Below are 16,372 nucleotides of genomic sequence, written 5' to 3' on the forward strand. Positions count from 1 at the left end.
AGGTTCAGGTTGGACATTAGGAAGAATGTCTTTTCAGAAAGGGTCATTAGCCATTGGAACGGGCTGCCCAGGGAGGTGGTGGAGTCACCATCTCTGGATGTGTTTAAGAAAAGACTGGACATGGCACTTAGTGCTATGGTCTAGTTGACATGGTGGTGTCAGGGCAATGGTTGGACTCGATGATCCCAGAGGTCTCTTCCAACCTGATTGATTCTGTAATTCTATGGTCCCCTCCAATCTCTAACATTCAGTGATTCTGTGATTCTGTGATTGGAGTGTCTGTTTCTGCCTGTCCCCGTTAGCATCTGTTAATGTTACAGAATCACAGAAAGACAGATTGAGAAGGACCCCTTAAGATCATCTAATCCAACATCCCACTCAAAGAGGGACTACCCTGCTGCCCTCTCCATTAACATGTCTAATCCTTTTTTGTACCTCCTACCATGAGCTCCCACCACTTTCTGTGGAAACAAAGTCCAGAAATTTGCTAGTTGCTGTGTGAACTCTTCTGTTTTATCAGTTTTAAAATGATCTCCTACTTTTGATGAATGGCCTCTAACTCTAGAACTGCAGGATTTGGTGCAAAAGCGGTCTGCGTTCGCCTTCTGCGTCACTTTCCTGAGGGTCCTAACAACTCCAAACCAAAGAGTCCCAGCCCCTTTAATCTTTTCTCTCCAGGCAGTTCCTCCATCCTCATAATCTTTTCCACCCAAATCTAGCTGGATGCCAACAAAAGGTTTCTGGATTTTTTTTTCAACTTTGTACATGTCTTTCCAGAGCTATTAAGTCCAGGGAATTTTCTCCTCCAGACCAATTTACAAAGTCAGCTTTATTATAGATACTAATTTCTGCTGCCATTCTCCAACCTCACTGGAAAGAGCTGAGTCTGAAGCTGTTGCCCTCTTGTATCAGAAATATCCTAGAAGAGAGCCAAGAGTCCTTATGAATTTTGAACAGAATCATCATAGCCCGCAAACAAATGCTCTGCCTCAAGCTCTTTTTTCTCTTCTGAGTCTTTTCTCGAAGTTCAACCCTTGCCAAGTCCAAGTCTTTACTCAATTAGAAATATTCCTCTATCATCACTGTAAGAGTTATGGAAAACCTTATCAAAGACATAAATACCTGGAAGAATGAGGAGACGTAGGGTTGACAGAAGATATGGGACTAGAATGAAGACAGGAGGAAGAGAGAGCAGCACAGTGAGAGAGGACTGAGGAGAAAAGCAGAAAGAGGAACACAGAGTCAGGTGTACAGGTGGCTGCAAACAGGAAAAGTGGGAAGCCTGGGTCCCTGTGCTAGAGGCTGTGCCTATGTGGCAGAATGGCTATCAGGAAAGGGTGGTCTGTCTTTCCTGGGAATCCACAAGGAAGGCAGGGAAGGTCACAGATGTTATTTGCCCACCTGATGCAGCTCCCAGACAGTAAACACCTATCCATGGGGAAGAAAAGGCAGGGCCAGACTTCAGCAAAGCATCTGGTCAGAATAAGTTTGCAAATCCTGGCTAGGACCGGCAGGCAGATGGATAGATGATTCTTGCCATGTGCTGTATGACTGTGCAGACACTTTTCTGTTACTGTTTTCCCCTTAGTGTACAGTTTTACTCCTTTACTCTTCTATTCTTTATTTCTGCTACGGGAGCTCCATTGATTTTTTTTTTATCATATCCCCTCAGATTTGGTCTTTTTTTTGTGCTCTGAATTGTAGCTAACCTGTCAGGTAAAGCTTCAGAGTACAGAAAGACAACGTCAGAGAGTCTTGGTGGGAATATTTAAGCAAGAGGATGTGTTGGTCTTCTGCTAGGCAGTGTGAGATCGCAGCAAATTCAACACAAGAGGGATAATGTTAACACAGTTAAGCATGAATTTAGACATGTCATGGCTAATCCCTAGATTAACAAGAGGGAAGGAAATGTGTCAGAGTAATAAAGTACCTATTAAAAAGGCTGTTGAGACAGACACTGATCCATAGTTAGCACAGATAGATGACAGAACGTCGTCAGTGAAGCGTGAGCCATCATCTGGCAATGCTCTGTTCTGCAGAAATGTGACAAGTTAGGGACTTATGTCAGACTCACTGGGGATTTCCAGACATTGGAAAAAGAAATAATCAAATTTGGAAGAAAAATAAAATAACTTTTTTTAAAATATCCTCACCTTAATTTGGGGTCTTTAGGACTTTCTCCTTTTGTTCTGTAGCTCCACTGGGGGAAGTGAAGATCCAGCAAGGTAGTCATATGAACTGTGTGAAATTGCTGTCACAGTCACTGAAGCCCTTTGGAGGAATAAATTGATTAGTCTCTTTAGATCATACAAGGAAAGAGGATAAATGTCTCAGAGGAAGACAGGTAGGAACCCCAAAAGTCTAAGGCAGCTGGAGAGACTCAAAGACAACATGAAACACAGGAATTCTCAGGCACTAATCCCATGCTGCTGATTTAGTTTATCAGCTAACAGCACATATGTGAAACTCTGGCTAATGTTACTTCTTAATGTTTGTTAGTGGTTATGCTTTCCAGAGGGGAAAAGTGAGTCTATAAGCTGGTTTTTAAAGGTGCCCTGAGATGAGCCCACCATCCCCTCGGGGGTGTTGTGGGAGGACTGTGCTACAGCCCAGAGCAGCAGAAAGCAGACAGTGGTTGGGGCCAGCGCCTTGGCTCTGCCTGACTTCTGGACTGCCTGACTTCTGGACAGTGTGCTTGGCACCAGCAAGAGCTCAGAAATCATTAAATGAAAAAAAAAAAAAGGGTGTGGGTGTGGTATTTTTTAATTGCTTTATGGTTTTGAGCCTCATTCAAGATTTTCTCTATAAGCAGGAGATCTAGGAACTTAGCTGGATGTGTCACTCTGCATCTTATCAGGAAAGTAAGCTGCATAGAGTATTATATGTGCTTGGGCATAAGGTCCATGGTAAAGTGAAAGAGGAATCTATCTGCCTCTCTTTGGTATAGCTTAAGAAATACCTGCTTGCTGTCCTCTGAAGTTATCTCTTCCCAACATTCATTAATAGAGCATCCCCTTTCAGCAAAAGAAAAGGGTTTTTTTCCCCAATCTCTTTGAAATGTTCTCGGAGTTTTCTTACTTCTCCTTTCTGTGCATCTATGTTCAAATCTGCCTGTACTGTTGAAAAGAAGGTTATGTGTGTATTGGTGTTTTAAGGTATAAAGTTGATATCTGATTATTTTTATAGCCTGGGTTCTTAATTATACCACTCCAAGAGAAATGCTTCAAGCATAAAGATTAATTACTTGTAATGTTGCTTCATATTTGTTGTGCTGCACATAATGCTTGTTTTAAGTAAGTGGAAACAGGTGTGTAACAATTGATTAAATTAAATTAAACAAGCAAGTAGGGAATGAAATGCACATGGCTATTTTCAAGGAGAGATATTGTAAACACTAATTAAGCAGCTGGAAGCCAATAACTACACAAAACTATTCCCTCTTCCCAATTTTATGAGATGGAGGAAGCCCTGTTATTTTCAATCATGACATTGTTATTTATACCTTGCTGAGGTATAAATAAGAGGTACCTGTAACCAGGACAGCCATGACATGGATGCAGCCAGCTGAATTTTCTTATCTGGGCTCTTCTGAATCCTGTAGAGGCCCAAAAAGCACGATGTAGCACCACTTTCACACGGCTCGTTGACTCCCAAAAGAGAGAGTGATTTGTCTAAAGTGAATCATTTTCAGAACTAATTAGCAAAAGTAATCCTCCATTCCCCTTCTAGCTAAAATTAAGTCCTTTTATATAAAATAAGGGATGGCTAGTACCTTTCCAGTGCTGAATTACCATGCAGGACTACCGTAGATTTTGTGTGTATATGAATAAAAAAGATTTAGAAAGGGAAGAAATGGATTTGCAAAATGCTCCAAAGGCCTCAGTATTAATTTCTGCTCCTAGAAAATCCCCATTAGCATTGCCCTTCTTAGTTAATAGACGTGCTCCCTGCAGAAGCACAGACAGGCTCTTAATTTTTGCAACTAAAATCAGTTTGATGGCTTTTTCTACTACTGCTAGCAGAAGTCAGCACAGGTAAGTTAGACCAAGAAGCTACTTTCCAGTCAGTTTTGTGCAATCCTGTGCACAACTGTTTACAAAGCTCCTAGCAGGTACCTGTATGCCAGCCCACAAGAGGCAACAAATGGCCAACGTGAGATGCAGAGTGGATCCACAGCAGACAACTTGCCTTGTGGTGTTGATTTCCCAGGTCTCCCCATGCTGGTTAAGGAAGGAATTTTCCTGTACCCAATGGAGCAATGCCTGTGCTGGCTGAGGAGGGGAAACAGGTCCTGCTGCTCAGAAACTGGTGGCCAGTGCTGCCTGCTTAGTATTTGCATTCACAGAGCCTAGATCTGAGGCCTATGGTAGATCATTACAAATAACAATTTAAAAAAAGAAGTGTATGTGGAGAGGAGAGAGAAGCAATCTTCTCTTTTTGTCTCTGGGGGCTTCAGGAAGGTGAGTGAAACAGGTTCAGTCTCCATCCCATGCACACCATCTCCAGTTGATCCTGAACCAAGTCTGGGTATATTTTAGGGACAGGAGTGTGGCGTGTCACAAAGTCTGGACGGAAGCAAGCTGTCGGGATGGATGGAGCTGTTCCACTTGACATAAATAATTAGAAATTAATTGGAACACAGACTGGACTGTGCCCACTCTTCCCTCCCAGCGCATTGTTAGCACCATCATCTCCTCTCCCTGCTGCTCTAACAAGGAAGTCATAAAAATACTATTCCTGAGGAGGGTGACTTGGAGGGGCAGCAGAGGGAACAGGGAGAAGAGGAGGCTCTCTTCTTGCTCCCAGCTTTACAGGTATGAATCTGCAGCTTTTATTTTGGGTTGTAAGTGAATCCAGAGGTTTAAGTGGAAGGCTGGATTTACTATTACTAGAGCACCTTCAGCAGGGACCCACACTACTGCTTTCACAAGGTATCTGGTCCTCCTTCCATGTGTATAGGAACTTTTGTGACAGTGGCTGTAGGAAGTGGGCACCCCGCTATTACTCTTCCACAAGATTCTCATGGAGGTTTTCTTGCGGATAGAAACTAATGGTGTTCAGTTTAAACATGCATCATGTCTTTGGTGGATGAGAGTTTATGTAATGAAAAGAGGGTTCAGTTCAACTTGTTTTCAAAACCTACTTGCTGGAAGATCTGTCCATCTTTTCTATCGTGTTTTATGTTAATAATTTCCTGGCCCTGCTGAACAAAAATAAGTCCTCTGTGGTCTCACTGAACCATTACAAAAGAGAGGCAGCTCTCACCTGCCTCTGCAAAATTTCCTGATATTAGAAATTATTGTTCTGATGTTTCATCATTGATAAGTAGGAAACCTACCAAAGAATGGGCATTTAATTAAACTACAGGCAGAGAGGCACTTGATGGTTGGACACTGCTTGAATTGAATCAGTCTTTGTTAATGTCACTGAAATAGATACTGACCACTGAATATCAGCTTCACAGACATTCTTCTCTATGACATTACCCTGGTATTGTTCTCTTCACATAACGCGCTCTTCACTATGATATTATTTCAAAAAAGACATTTTCCCAATGCATTGTGGGCCTAAATAGTCAAGGTGAAAGCTAATATGTGCGTGATTGCCCTCAGAGGAAGAACAGTTGTCCAGTTCTTTCTGGTGATGTAAAAACTCTATGTGCATAATGGAAATTGTATTGCATTAGTTGATTAATCGAGCACATTTTCTGTGTATCATGGCAACACTCCTTATTCTAATGTGTGTCTCATTAGAAACATCATTCTGGTAAGGTATAAAATTTGCATTTCTGAGACAACGGAGAGTTTCACCTCCTGAGGTCCAGACTCCATCGAAGTCACTCTTCGGGGAGAGTTTCCAGTTTTTATGTTGTGTTGGGAAATTAACTTTGTGCCATCTTGGCCCCATTAAACCAGTGGGTGTTTTGTCTTGGCCTGCAGTAGAATTAGGTTTTTGTGCACTCTATAATAATTGAACTGGAAATTAGAGAAGCACAATCTCCTTTCTGCCCTAATAATGAGTTTAACAACTTGCTAGGAGCAAACTTCTGCAGATAAGGAAACTGTGCAAGTATTTACACAAATCCCATGTGAAGCAAAGCTTATATGTCTCTAATGAATGAAATTTAATGTACCCATGCTGGGCTCAGTGTTCAGCAGATTGCTGCCAACCCTTCAGCTGAGCTCAAATCTATTGATGTTGTAAGAAGAACGGATAAAATGCTAATGACTAACACACCTTTTTTGGTATTAGAATTGCAAGCTTGAAATGCAGGCACTGAAATTAAGGGGAATTTTAGATTTGGTTTCAATGGAAGCTTCTACAAATCCCATCCAGCACAGTTTTGTTTCTTTCTTTCTTTTCTCCCTTTGAAATATTTTGTGCTATTATCTCCTTTGTACCATCATCTGTAGTGGAAGAGATTGTCCCAGGCAGAGGACACCATCCTGCTCTGAATAGCAGGCAGTAGTCTGCTTAGCAATAGGAACCAAGCAAGGACTATTAGTACACTTTCTTCCTCCTTCCCTTCATTTTGGTCTATGGGCTGGATTGGTAATCTGGAAGTTGAGGGATGTAGGATGAAGACAATGGTGAAAGCCCTGCACGACTGCAGCTGCTGTTGCAGCACCGCTGCTGTCCTCTGGGCAATCTGGGATTTCTCAGGATCTACCATGGGATGCAACATCCCCTTGTTTACCCTCAGCCCTTAGTGCAGCTATGCTCCTCAGGAGGCAAGGCCACAAACCAGGCAGCTGTCAATCAGCTGAAAAAAAATCCTTTTACTCTGCAGGCGGCCAGAGTGCTTTTGCTCTGACATCTTCTCTCAGCAACACATCACAGAAATGCTTTGTACAGATCTTTTGGGCAAGCTGTTAAGGACAGAGGCATTCAAATAAGTGAACTAGGAAATGTTTTGATTTGCTTTATTGATCAACACACTATGGGTCTCTTTAGCATCTTTATTATAGCTCCTTAATTGTGCAAGTAAAAATGTTTTCTCAAAAAAAAACCCAATACCAAACCAGAATCACAAATAATAATATTCACAACACACACACACACACACACACAAACATATATATTCTGTAGGCACTGAAAAACCACAAAAACAACTGCTTTCTTGAAGAGCATAGCCTGATAAGAAACCTGCAGTCCTCAACCTGGATCACATGATGGCCATCAGGCCTCTGACTGGGCCAGCCTGTTGACCAGGCAAGGGTTTACATTAGACATTAGTCAACGATGACACCCAGAATGAAGTGGCAAAGACATGGCATGTAGAAGACTGCTTCCTTGAACTCTCATCCTCTGCCTTCTCTAGTCAGTGCCAATTAATCTATTACTATTTCTCATCTACTGAATTTTTCAGGACTGTAAGTACTGAAAATTAGATTTATTTTCCTTTGCAAAGTCAAAAGAAAAAAAAACCCTCAGGGTATGGAAAGATATGTTCTTACCTCTTCCTGCAGAGGGGAGGTGCTCAGAAATGCCAGCGATGCAGCTCGTATCTTGCCACCGACTGAGCAATACTGGACAAGACCATCTCTGCCCAGGTCTCTCCTCAAGTCCTGAGCCAGCCACAAACTGGAATTTTGTCAGCACAGCGATGTGCTCTCATTGCGTGGTATGGCAGTGGCTAGCAAAGAGCTTGTGGTGCTGCTATAAGGCAAAGAACAAAGAGTGAGTAGGATTTTTCAAGGTGCTTGCAGCAAACTGGAAATTCCCAGGGAAGTTGAGAGGAGGCAGTATTTACCTTCCCTGAATGTCTTTGAAAACCCTCCCATGCGGATTGCTCTGCTCCTTGTTTCTTTGTTTAATGCCCTAGGTTGAAAGATTTGTGGTCTGGTTTCAGTCAAGACTAGTTTATTCCTCTTTTACTGAAGTGTTTACTGGATAACACATGCTGAAGTATCCTTTGTCAGGGAAGTTCAGAGACATCCTCTCGGATGTCTACATCTCTTTGCCATCCTGCTGCAAACTACAGGCCCAGGGATAGCCCAAGCTTGCTAATGAGTCTCTGTCTCTAGTCCAAGAGATAAGCATATGTTGTACGCACTGGCATTTCTCACACCCATGCATGTAATTTCCAGTCAGAGAAATTATTTTCTTCCCAGGTTCACAGTCTAGTAAAACAAAGCAGCCAGCCTGGAGGGAGTTAGAAAGGAGAGCAAACACAGAGGTATTTTAGAAAGCTGTTTAACATTTTAAGCTATAAGTGCAGGAGGGCTGTGATGATATTTGAAAATATAATGCTTGGATGCATAGTTAGAAATGCTGTAATCTTGCCAAGTCCATAGTGTTTTAACAGAAAGACCCTGTATGTCAATGCACAGGAAGACACGGGTTCAGCACCTTATTAACTAGAGCAAGAAGTTAGAGGGTAAGGTGAGGAACAGCAGTGGGTGCTCCAGGAAAAAGAGCAACATAACAGATCTAATGCCCCTGGAAAGTGAAGGAGAGAGACTTCTCTCTGAGATAAAGGGCAGCTTTCACCCTACCCCAGCTCCCACCTTGCTCCATATGGTATAAGAGCGATGCATTTAAGGAGAATCACAATTTACACGGGCCAGAGGTCACATGCTATCGCTTTGTCCCAAGTCTCCCTGGAATACAGTTTTCAACTACCATCTGTCATTTACTGGATTTTTACATCTGTCTTTCCCTAAAAGGAACTCCCCCACCCCACAAAGCCCCCTGACATAAGGATCAATGAAAACCACAGACCGGAGTCTTTGGGAGTCTTTGAAAAATTTCTCCCTCATTTAAAGCCACGCCTTTCTCTTTCCTTGTTTGCTCCTGGCTTACTCCTCCTGAAGTAAGCAGAAAGACTTGGTTATATACTAGATACATCAGAAAATGTTAAATTATCTGTCTAAATGTAAAAGCAAAGGTTAATCTACAATCATTTTCATGTCAACTTAGTGTGATACTTTTTTCTCTTGGCTTTGCACAAGGAGCCTTGGCACAACACTCTTGACATAGAAACTCCTTTTGACACTCTAAATGGGATTATTCTCTTCCAAACTTTTAGGTCTCCTTTGTAATCCCCCTAACCTTTGCAGGGGCAGCAGGAAGGACGTTTGCATGAGCCATCTGTCAGCGTAGATGCAAATCCCAGACTCCTCTGGACCTTAGAGACTGCTTCAGCCTCGAAGGTTTCACTCAGCAGAACAACAAACACAGATGGTTTCCCTCTTGGACCTGGGACAAATGTGCTACCTTTCAGGACGTGGCAATGATTTTCCTCAAGTAAGCCTTCTGTTTAAAAAATGTGAGCTATCTATATGTTCGGGTCTGTGATAAATGCAACCTACACCCCTTTACGCATAGTCTTTTATATATAAGGGAAAATCTAAATGTTTTTAATAATTTGTCTGAAAAGTTATGTACATTGAGTGCAGGTTTCAATCTATTGCACTTTTAAGCTCTACAGCTTAAAGGGAAACCACCAAAAACAAGTGTTGACTGTACATCAAGCAATCTGATATAAAAAACAACACTGCGCATTGATCTATTGATCGAACTGCTCTGGCTGCAAAGTAATTTATTTAATCAACCATAGTCTGTTTTATATCTATGACAACATTCATAAAGTGACTAAATTAATAAGTTGGTCCTTACAAGATACAATTCCTTAATTCTCCATATATAAATTTACCTTGGGCACTCACATGCATGCAGTGGCTTAAGAGTTAGCATAAACCTGGACCAAACTTCCTGTGCTGTGCAGTACAATTTCACACAGAAACAAGCAGCACAGGCTGAAGCTGGGCTTAAGCACATCAGGATAGTGTGAGCCCTGAGTCTGCTTATCTGGAGGGAGTATTATCTTGGATGTAACCACATGTTACTGCATAGAGAAGCTGCTTGAGGCTGGATCATTAACGGTTTTCAGATGCCTCAGACCTGTTAAAATGAAATCACCCTTCACTTGCACCTTGTCAGCACTTCTTATTTCATCTGAAAATAGTGCTGGGGTTCAAAGTAAAAATCTGAAAAATTGTAATGTAAGCAGTTTAATACAAAACCCCACAGAACCACAGTGAAACATCTCCATATACACCTTTGATTGTATACTAGTTTTTAATTCCTTTCATGGTCTTCTGCAGTAGATATGGAAAATGCAGAGGTGACAACTATGTCACCTTTAGGACAACAGGCCTCGTGATACTGATAATCATGCTCACCCTCTCCTCTTTAGAGAGAGGGTTTTGCATGGGAACGTACTGTGATATGAGCCACCTGATGGTCTCCAGTGTCTTATTGCTCTCCTATGCAGCACAGTCTCACCTCCTTCCCAGCAGACTCATCCTTGCCTCTGCAGGCAGCATCAGCTCCTCAGCTCCACAGCCATGCCCTGTAGGTAGTCGCCTTTGCAAATTTGGCATTTTTTCCAGACCATAATATTTATTAAAAAGACAGTGGTTTTTAAAGAGGACCAGCATAGAAAACCATCAGAGGAGAGCAGAAAAGGAGAATGCACAGGCATTTTGAATGCCCCATGGAGTCTGAGGTTTGCAAGCCTTCACGCTCGGTCGAGCTGAGTGATCTGCTTGGAGTAATTCCCCTCCCATCCCAAAAGTGGGAGTTTTATTTAATGTAAGACTTCTAAACAAATGCTCACACACACCTCCCGCCCGTGTATTATGAATAAAGGCATAATAATGGTCTTGTTCTACCAGAACTTCCTCAAAAAACAGCCCTCCAAACCCATCACACCAGTCCTGTTTCATTTATCACGTATGATCTGGCACAAACTGCAGGCTCACTTATGCCAGAATGAGCATGGCAGCAGTAATCTGTAAGGATTACTGCCTAGTAATCTGGACAACGAGGTAGATTTTGGACAGTGAGATGGATTGAGAACTGGCTGAATGGCAGAGCTCAGAGGATTGTGGTCAGCGGTGCTGAGTCTAGTTGGAGGCCTGTAGCTAGTGGTGTGCCCCAGGGATCAGTACTGGGTCCAGTCCTGTTTAACTTATTCATCAATGATCTGGATGAAAGGACTGAGTGTACACTCAGCACGTTTGCTGATTACACAAAACTGGGAGGTGTGGCTGATACACCAGAAGGCTGTGCTACCATTCAGTGAGACCTGGACAGGCTGGAGAGTTGGGCAGAGAGGAACCTCATGAAGTTCAACAAAGGCAAGTGTAGAGTCCTGCACCTTGGGAGGAATAACCTCATGCACCAGGACAGGCTGGGGGTTGACCTGCTGGAAAGCAGCTCTGCAGAGAAAGACCTGGGAGTTCTAGTGGACAACAAGTTCACCATGAGCCAACAATGTGCCCTTGTGGCCAGGAAGGCCAATGGTATCTTGGGGTGCATGAGGGAGAGTGTGGCCAGCAGGTGGAGGGAGGTTCTCCTCCCCCTCTATACTGCCCTGGTGAGGCCATCCTGGAGTACTGTGTCCAGTTCTGGGCCGCCCAGTTCAAGAAAGATAAGGAACTACTGGAGAGAGTCCAACGGAGGACTACAAAGATGATCAGAGGAATGGAGCATCTCTCTTGCAAGGAGAGGCTGGGTCTGTTTAGCCTGGAGAAGAGAAGACTGAGGGCGGATCTTATCAACACTTACAAATACCTTAAGGGCAGATGTCAAGAGGATGGGGCCAGACTATTCTCAGTGGTGCCCAGTGACAGGACAAGGGGCAACAGGCACAAACTGAAATACGGGAAGTTCCATCTAAATATGAGGAAAAAAAAACTTCTTTACTTTGAAGGTGACAGAGCACTGGAACAGGCTGCCCAGGGAGGTTGTGGAGTCTCCTTCTCTGGAGATATTCAAAACCCGCTTGGACACAACCCTGTGCAACGTGCTCTAGGGGAACCTGCTTAAGCAGGGTGTTGGACTAGATGATCTCCAGAGGTCCCTTCCAACCCTAACCATTCTGTGATTCTGTAATAGAGCTTTACCTGGCTTCCCCTTCTATAAATCCAGTGTTTTAACTGATTCATACTGGACTGGCACTGCCATGAGTGAGATTTGATTTTGGTCTTCAATTTGGAAAGATTCAAAGCAAGTTCACTGTGAGCAAAATTGCAGCGGGGAAATAATCTTTACTAGTTACTGCAGTGTTGAAAAGCCAGCTGTGCTTGCATGGCAGAAGCAACTGTAGACCTACTATTGACCAGCAAGCTTAACATCAAGAGGCACCATGGATCTTTAAAGAAATCACTCTCTTAGGCTGTGCTGAAAAGCTTCAGTAAGCCAGCTTTTCAGTATAGGAAAGGAAAGTTCTAACAGGAAAAAAGTATCAAAGGCATGCCAAATTCTCACTGCCCTTTGGACATTTGAAAATTTGACCCTTGAATTACAAACCAAGCCAGAAACAAATACAAAAATAGCAAATATATAGGTAGGTAATAGTTATATATACATATATATATGCATATATGTACATGTGTGTGTATATGTATATGTATTTGTATATTTATCTGGTTTCTATTAGATCATCTCCTTTCCCATCCGTTAAAGCTGCATCGCCTGTCTTCTAAAGTACTATCCTGGAAACTTCTGGACATGTGCTTATCTCTAATTACATGAGTAGCTCCCCAAGTGCTGATGGGAATACTTGCGTACGAGGGAAGAGGGTTAAAGTGCAGATTTATTACAGACTCAGACTGTTTTACAGGCTGTGTTTGTGAAATAACTGAGCAGGAAGGATTAGAAAACTGGCAGGAGTCCCAACCCTCTTACAAGCACGACAACTGTAAATATTTAAAAGATTGGATTTGGAAGTAAATCCTCCATCACACTGGTAACTTGACAGCCCCTCTGGAAAGACTGGGATAAATCTTCTGCTGCAGTAAAACGCTTCGTGGCATTGTTGCAGTACCTGACAAATGTAAGAGGTGACTGGGGTTGGATGTGTGATCTTGCTGAGTGTGATAGGCCACTTCCCTCATGATTAAAGCTATCCTGTAATATTCCCAAAGCATCCTTGGGATCTGGTGGCTAGAACAGGAAATGATTTTCTCATCCTCAGGGAATTTTTCCACCGCTATAAATGACTGACTGATGTTTTCAATCAGGACAATGAAACTGTAAAAAGGCAATCTTGAGCTGAGTTTCAAAATACATTTCTGATTTGAGCGTTCTGTTTCATGAGCCAGTTTTTTCAGTGATCTCACTCTGATTTTTCTGACTTCATAGGAAAATATGAAATAAATTGTGTTTCTAAGTAAAAGGCATTTCAGTGTAAAAATACAGGTTTGTTTTTTTTTTTTAAAAAAAACTCACTCCAACAGCGAGTTCTTGACAATGTTGAAAGTAAAATCAAAGCTATATGGAAATGGGCAACTCACAAAAAACAATTTTTTTATGAGCAGTTTGAAGGTTGTGTGGTTTGGAGGAGTTTTGGGTTTGCTTTTTTTTCTTTTCAGTTAGAAATCTTAATCTTGACAAAAAATTCTTAGTGTACTTTACTTAGGACCCTATGCTCCATTTTCTCAGGAGCAATTCAAGCATTTATGAGCTTGCTTTTAAAAATGGGTCTCTGAGACACCTAAACACACAAGACTTACACTCTGTGAGGTAATGAATGTGCTTGTCTCTCCCAGACATACACAGGGAAAGCTCACAGTGCTTCCAGGTGGTGCCTTTAGAGAATTTAATGTACTCAGCACTTTGCAGAACCGCATCTGAAGCATACAGAATCCGAGGGTGCCGCACAGTTCACAGAGCTGGGAATTAGCACTTAGCCCCTTTGGGCCTTCTGTACTATATATTATTTATGAAAGAAACCTTGATGAATTTAAAGTATGCGGTGCATGCCTGTCCTGTTCAATTGCAGTCGCTGAGTGGGGGAAAAGAGAAGGAGGAGAAAACCGCAACTGTGAGCAGTCACAGTTTTATAGATGCTTTAATAAAAGGACATAGACAAAGGCATTTTTGTTGCAAATGAATACTAAGAGAGGGGCAGTTCACAGTCCCACCACTGAGTAGAGTGTTTCTCCCAGAGCTTTTCCAACGTCAGGCGTGTTTGTACATTTTTTCCCCTCAGTTGAAATAACTACTCCATCCAAAGGCATGGGCTAAAATAGGAGAGACTGGTCTCTACTGGTAAACAACTGGCAGCCACAGAAGACTCCCTGCCTGGCTCCATAAATACCACACTTGTATAACTATTTGTGGCCAGATACACACACAAACACCGCAGTCATCGCTGAACCTCAGCAGTGGAGATGGTGTCCATCACTTTTAGTGCTTATGTTGCTGCATCTAGACACGTGCCCTGCCTCCTCGCTCCACTTTTATCCTCAGCTCTCCCCTGGGTCCCAGATGGCATCAGCCTTGCTCCCTCCCCTTGCCATTTTCCTTGCGCCCCTTGACACAGCAGCTACAGCTCACCTTTTGGCTCTCTTTGATGAAGATTTCTCATCCTCTCCTGCTTCTCTGAGAGTGGCAGCGTCTGCGGCTCTTGGTCGTCTGGCAGGAAAGATGCCTTTGCCTTGAGGTTCTGCCGGTCTCCCCCATCTTGTTCCCTCTTCTTTGGCCTCAGCAATTCGCAGAAGAGGAAGGGAAGGCGGTAAGAACTCGCTGGCGGGGCAGGGGAGTGCTGATGCTGGTCCCCAGTCCCCCCGGAGGACGCCTGAGCCCGGCGTTGCCATAGCGACAGCTCCCTAGATAAGGCAGGCAGGAGCATCAGCTGCAGCCCCGGCCCGGGAGGGTCCCGCTCCGACGCCGAATCGCAGCCTCCCCATTGCCTCGCACCTCTTTGTAAGTACCTCATCCACACACTTCCCTCCCACCTGGGTGGCTTCTTGGGTGGCTTCTTGCATTGCTCTTTTTCTTTTTTTTATTTTTATTTTTTTTTCCCTCTCGCAGCCACCACCAGCAAGGCAAATCATCTGTGTCACCTCTGGGGACTAGAGGGAAAGTCCAGGGTCCCCAGTCTGCGGGGAGCGGGTTGGGGATGGTCCCATGCAGGGGAAGTTGGGGTGCGACTGTACTGAGGCTGGAATGTGCGGGATGGTGTCGTGGGGAGGAGAGTGCTCGAGAGACAACTGCTTCAACTAACTTTGACTGCTGGGACAGTTCACAAGCAGATAACGCAAGCCAGCAGAGAGGGAACTGGTATTAGGGCTTCTTATTCCACTACAAAGGGTTGGCACGAAGGGTTAATTTATACCCCAAGGAAATAATTAAGGAATACTTTGTATTTTTTTTTTATCTCCAAAGACAAAAACTTTATTTTGTGACAAGAACCTGTGCAAATGTATCTTGCATTTTTTTTCCATTGATCAAAGTTTAACTGTAGAGTGTTTTTTTTTTTTTAAAGAAGTTTATGGGAGGTGGTGGGTGTCAGTCCACAGCCCAGCTTGGGTTTTGAACTAGCCCCTGGGAGTGCACTATCTGTGAGAGGAAACTGCTCCCAGACAATTCTGTGGGATCTCTGCATTTGTGCAATTATTACTAGCAAAAGTTTCGGTGGAGGGAGACACCAGGATCAGTCTTTCAAATGCCCAAGTGTTTCCTAAGAAGTTTTAAATATGCTTTAGAAAAATCAGACTAATCTGAGAAGAATGCCTGAAGAGAGCAGCCAGGTGCCCCAGTAACTGAAGAAGAAACTCTGTGCAGTAGCATGAGGTTGTTTTCTGTGCCCAGGAAGGTGTCAGTCTAATAGAGTCATGTTAAACATATAGTAAAACTCATAATGAAAAGTTTGGAACACAAAGCAGGAACATCCAGACTTTCCACTTTTAAGGCATCTATTTTCTGCTCTGACAGCAGTAGATGGGTTGCCTTGCTTTAGTCACAAGATTTGCCCAGGAAGCTGTTGTAACAGGGCTAGGCTACAACCAGGGTATGGTTGAAGGTGCATATTAGCTGGCAAAGGAGCCAAGGCTGCCTGCTGAGGGCAGGTGGAAGGAGCCAAATGCAACCAGATATGGTACCATTCCCCTTGGCCCCTGAGCTGTTTCAGATGAGTTCTGTGTTGGGAAGGTAGGTGCAATATGACTACAGCCAGACGATAGTATCTTATTCCGTCTTTACACATTTGTAAATGTCTTCATGCAAACAAAGGGCCTACACACACTATAGGACCTCACAGAAGACATGCAACAGAAGGGAGGACAGGTCTGTCTTTGCCTCCCATGTAAGTTTAGGGAGGGAAAAGAAGTGCAGGTAAGGATGCTGGGAGCCTGCCTGTCCCTCATTGCTCCTGTGCTCATTGCAATGAGACAGAGAGGGGCAAAGTAATGAAAAATAATTTAATAATCAAAACCTGTCAGGAGACCATAAGTGTGCGCATGGTGGGAGGAGACATACCGGTGGTAAAGGGCAAGCCGTGATAATTGAGCAGGTCTTTCGGCAGAGTAGTGAAGCGCTGCCCTCAGTCCAGGCTGGACTGTAGCTGTTGCAGTCC

This window comes from Nyctibius grandis, chromosome 7, assembly GCF_013368605.1.
Source record: "Nyctibius grandis isolate bNycGra1 chromosome 7, bNycGra1.pri, whole genome shotgun sequence".
Lineage (NCBI taxonomy): Eukaryota > Metazoa > Chordata > Aves > Nyctibiiformes > Nyctibiidae > Nyctibius > Nyctibius grandis.